Source organism: Aegilops tauschii, chromosome 2 (assembly GCF_002575655.3).
Source record: "Aegilops tauschii subsp. strangulata cultivar AL8/78 chromosome 2, Aet v6.0, whole genome shotgun sequence".
Classification (NCBI taxonomy): Eukaryota; Viridiplantae; Streptophyta; class Magnoliopsida; order Poales; family Poaceae; genus Aegilops; species Aegilops tauschii.
Genome location: NC_053036.3, coordinates 390076188 through 390081988, shown reverse-complemented (window position 1 = coordinate 390081988; position 5801 = coordinate 390076188).

The window sequence follows — 5801 nt, the reverse complement described above, 5'->3', positions numbered from 1 at the left end:
AGGAAAGGAACCCTTAACGAAACTATTTTCCTTGGAAGATGTTTCTTACACATGTAATATAACATACATCCCGAACTCAAATTTTTGTCTGTTCGAGCATAACGACTGGGTTGCCTGGTTTCTGGACATAGTAAATACTTCTTTTCATTTTGAATAAGTATCCAGAAACACTCCACCATTTTGGTTCGGAGGTTAAAGCCGAAAGCCTGCGATGACAAAACTTTTCACATGTTCGGATAATGACACAGGTTGATCATAAACGTTCATTAATACATCAAAAACCTATTCCTTATCTATTCCATCTATAAGACTGTCTAACCTACAGTCTTCCTGTGAATATTTCGCAGCCATCATTACTTGGTCATACACCAAGTTCAATGGAATTTCTTTTCCGTCTAGTCCCTATGGTCCCACTCGGGCCATATGATTTGGATCCAGTTTGGTGAAGCGTGTCTTCACCATGGACCAGGCTTCTCGTGCGCCTTCACGGCAAGCGGATGTCTTCCATAGCTCAAACCGGCGCCGGGCACCTTTGAACAGGTTTGCCAGGCCCTCCATACTTTCTGGAGGGGTATCATATGGCCATAAAGCGTTCACCATACTCTTCATGGCTTTCCGGGCCCGAGCATGTACCACGGACAGTTCCTTCAACACGTTGCCTTGAAATCCGGATACTTCTTCCTCCGGTCGACCAGTCAACAGGCCTGCAGGAATAGAGTCAGGACATTCCGAATTATGGACTAAACATAAGCACCTAGCTAGGGTGGTTCTAAAAAGGCGAGGACGACATACCGAACATGCCGCTTTTCAGCTTCTCATTTTCCTTCTGAGCAGCCGATAACTGAGCCTTTAAGTTCTCTATCTCTTTGGATTGTTTATCTTTTCCCCCTCGTGTTCATTCTTTCTGGATGCACTCGTTGCGGCCTTCTTCCTTTTCGCCAATTCAGCGGTGACAGCATTCAGCAGTGTCTGGTTCACTTCTAGCTCCTGGGATAGCGTGGCATTTTTCTCCTTCAGAACCTGCGGGTCATATCGATCCTTAAATCGGTTTACCTCACTGCTTCAAGTCTCGGGGGTTACTGGCACATGACTATCAAAAATTGCATAAACTTTTGCCTGTATATCCTTCAAGAACAGTTGAGTGACTCCGGCAAGTCTGTCTCGAGCGGCTCGGATATATGCATCCACCAAGCTGAGTGTGGTAAACTCTTGCTCGGAAAAGGCCGGAGTGCACATAGCCTCTTTCAATTGACGGTGATGTTGGAAATATGCCCTAGAGGCAATAATAAATTGTTATTATTATATTTCTTTGTTCATGATAATTGTCTATTGTTCATGCTATAATTGTATTGTCCGGAAATCGTAATACATGTGTGAATACATAGACCACAACGTGTCCCTAGTAAGCCTCTAGTTGACTAGCTCGTTGATCAACAGATAGTCATGGTTTCCTTACTATGGACATTGGATGTCATTGATAACGGGGTCACATCATTAGGAGAATGATGTGATGGACAAGACCCAATCCTAAGCATAGCATAAAAGATCGTGTAGTTTCGTTTGCTAGAGCTTTTCCAATGTCAAGTATCTTTTCCTTAGACCATGAGATCGTGCAACTCCCGGATACCGTAGGAGTGCTTTGGGTGTGCCAAACGTCACAACGTAACTGGGTGACTATAAAGGTGCACTACGGGTATCTCTGAAAGTGTCTGTTGGGTTGGCACGGATCGAGACTGGGATTTGTCACTCCGTGTGACGGAGAGGTATCTCTGGGCCCACTCGGTAATGCATCATCATAATGAGCTCAATGTGACTAAGGCGTTAGTCACGGGATCATGCATTGCGGTACGAGTAAAGAGACTTGCCGGTAACGAGATTGAACAAGGTATTGGGATACCGACGATCGAATCTCGGGCAAGTAACATACCGATTGACAAAGGGAATTATATACGGGATTGATTGAATCCTCGACACCGTGGTTCATCCGATGAGATCATCGTGGAACATGTGGGAGCCAACATGGGTATCCAGATCCCGCTGTTGGTTATTGACCGGAGAGGCGTCTCGGTCATGTCTGCATGTCTCCCGAACCCGTAGGGTCTACACACTTAAGGTTCGGTGACGCTAGGGTTGTAGAGATATATGTATGCGGAAACCCGAAAGTTGTTCGGAGTCCCGGATGAGATCCCGGACGTCACGAGAGGTTCCGGAATGGTCCGGAGGTGAAGAATTATATATAGGAAGTCAAGTTTCGGCCACCGGGAAAGTTTCGGGGGTTACCGGTATTGTACCGGGACCACCGGAAGGGTCCCGGGGGTCCACCGGGTGGGGCCACCTATCCCGGAGGGCCCCGTGGGCTAAAAGTGGAAGGGAACCAGCCCTTAGTGGGCTGGGGTGCCCCCCTTGGGCCTCCCCCCATGCGCCTAGGGTTGGGAACCCTAGGGGGGAGCTTCCCCCTTGCCTTGGGGGGCAAGGCACCCCTTTCCACTCCTTGGCCGCCGCCCCCCCAACCCTAGATGGGTTTTGGCCGGCCCCCCCTCCCAAGGGGGCCTATATAAAGGGGGGGGGAGGGCAGCAACCTAAGCCTTGGGCGCCTCCCTCCTCCCCTGCAACACCTCTCTTTCTCTCGCAGAAGCTCGGCGAAGCCCTGCCGGAGAACCGCTACATCCACCACCACGCCGTCGTGCTGCTGGATCTCCATCAACCTCTCCTTCCCCCTTGCTGGATCAAGAAGGAGGAGACGTTGCTGCACCGTACGTGTGTTGAACGCGGAGGTGCCGTCCGTTCGGCACTCGGTCATCGGTGATTTGGATCACGGCGAGTACGACTCCGTCATCCACGTTCATTGGAACGCTTCCGCTCGCGATCTACAAGGGTATGTAGATGCACTCCTTTCCCCTCGTTGCTAGTAGACTCCATAGATGCATCTTGGTGAGCGTAGGAAAATTTTAAATTATGCTACGATTCCCAACAGGTGATTCATCACACTCTCCACTTCAGAACCCGTGACTGATACGTCATCCGAATCCTCTTGAGGAGGCGGAACTGGCATTGCATCGGCTCTCGTCCTAGTTGGCAAGTCCGGCGCCGGATTGGCGGACATTCGGCTAACTGGGCGTTTTCTCACCTTCTGCCGCATACTCCTCCTGGCATCAAGGATAAAAGGAGACTCTTAACAATCCAGACTCATGCCTAGGCATGTATCGAACAAACATACCTCTTGGAAGGTTGTGAGGTTTCTGCAGCACCCCCGGTCCCTTTTCATTTTGAACGACGACCTTGTGTAGGGGGCTACCCTTGAGGAGGTACGGTCCGCCGAGCGCCGATCCTATTAAAATCCAGATTAGTATGATAGACATAAGGGAAAATAGGGATATCCTTTTAAGAGCCCTCTGAATACTTACGATGCAAAAGGGATAGATGCGGGGGTAATCGGCGGTGATAGCCACTTCCGAGCCATCAAGGCTCGCCTGATAAAATACCCCATCATCGAAATCTATGTATATATCCGGATCCTCGCGAAAGCCGGGGTCCCAATCGCGGTTATGATCCTCTGGCTGTGGACCAGGACAGTGGACGTCCTCGGTCATCTTCCTCCATGACTATTTATGGCAGCAAAGAGCAAATTTGTTTATATCTGTAACAGCAATAAAATGACACAGACGATTGAAATCTTACCTATTCAATGGGGTTGTACATGGAGTAGCCTTCCCGGCAGTTTATGCGGAGGAACTCTTCTTTCTCACCCTTATACAGATCGGCCAAGATTGTGGCTAGTTCGGCTGGGGTATCCGGACCCTTCCTTCTATAGCGGGGCGCGTCATCTTCTCCATTGTAACACCATAAGGGGGTTACTCTGGATTGGAGAGGCTGGACACACCTCTTTATGGAAATAGCCATGACCTCGACTATCGAGAGCTCAGTATGGGCTAACAACCTGACCTTGCTGACCAACCTCTTTATCTCCGCACACGCCAGTTGAGGCGCTTCTTTAAAGGAGCACTGGATAATTCCGGAAGGCCGCGCCGAACTGGGTCCGGCAGTGGGATGTCGTCCATGTAGGACCATTCCAAAGACCACTGTGGATATACCTCTTTGGGAGTTCCGATGGGGTACCCGGATCCGGCTATACGCCATACTTCGGCACCGCCCACTTCAAATATGGAGCCCCCTCGATGGCGGGGAAAAAGGCAAAAGAACTTCCTCCATATTTCAAAATGGGCCTCGATGCCTAAGAACAGTTCGCAGAGGGCAACGAAACCTGAGATGTGCAGAATCGAACCTGGGGTAAGGTTGTGCAGTTGGATGCTGTAAAATTCCAATAGGCCCTTGAGAAAGGGGTGGATTGGAAATCCAAGGCCCCGTAGCAGGATTGGGATGAAGCACACCCTCTCTTCCTTATTGGGGTTGGGGAAGTTCTCAACCATCACATCATTCCCGATTGAGGCCAATCCCGCTCGAACAGAGACTAGATCTGCGAGGGGAGATAGCCCTGTGTCTGGAGTCGGCTCAGCTGAAGATGAGGCACGGAGCAGCTCTGCCAATCGCCTTCTTGAGGGCCATGGGGGCGCGAAGAAGAGCCTGGAGCACTGACCATGGTGGGAAGCTTTGTTCATAGCTAGCTTTGACGGTTTTGCTTTTTTGCGATGTGAGATGGCATTTGGGGATCTAAATCTCCTTATATAGAGGCCGCCCGAGCATGGTAAGGGGCTTATTTGCAAAAAAAACATGGACCCTTCATATTCACTCGGGGCACGAGAATCGAAGCGACAACAGGAACGAATCATAAAGACGGAACATCAAGGTTAGAGCCGGATTATCGTTGGCCCGAAGCGTAATGAAGAGCCCGCCTTGCAAAGCCGAAGAAATAAAGCCGGATACTACATCGTGATTGAAGGCAAGTTCGGGGGCTACTGAGGGAGACCCGGATTCGGGGGTCCTCAGATGTCTGGCCTACTCCAGCGTGGGCCGGGTTGATGGGCCATAAAGATAGGGCGGAAGATTATCCCTCGTATTCGGACAGGACTCCTGGATGTGTGGAAGGCAAGATTGGAGTCCGGGTGCATTGTTTCCTTCCCTTTGTAAACCGCCTCTGTATCCCTCCGGTGTATATAGAAACCGGAGGAGTTAGTCCGTAGAGATAATCAGAATTTCCATAGGCTAGACATCTAGGGTTTAGCCATTACGATCTCGAGGTAGATCAACTCTTGTAACCCCTATACTTATCAAAGTCAATCAAGCAGGAAGTAGGGTTTTACCTCCATTAAGAGGGCCCGAACCTGGGTAAACATTGTTTCCCCCTTGTCTCCTGTTACCTTTGATCCTAAGACGCACAGTTCGGGACCCCCTACCCGAGATCGGCCGGTTTTGACACTAACAATCACAGAATCAGAGTGCATGCAATCAGGATGAGTAAGAGTGAAGAACATGCAATCATACAAGCATGAAGAATATGAACTGAGGAAATTAAAGATAGCATGGTGAAATAGTTCACTTCAAATTCGTCAGAGCATAGATCACAAATTCTTTAGCAGCGGAATGAAGTATGAGAGGGGTTGAGGAATTTTAAACCAGGTTGGCTCGATGAAGACAATGGAATTTGGTAGACCAGTTCCCGTTGCTGCATCAACTATACATCTGGTTGAGGTGGCTCAGTTGCAACTCAGAGGACACAGAGTCCTCACCGTATTCCTCTTGAGCTAAGGCCCGCAGACCTCACCCAATCACTCGTGGTAAGTCTTCAAGGTAGACTTCCAAAACCTTCACAGACTTGTTTACCGGCACACCACAATGACTCTTGA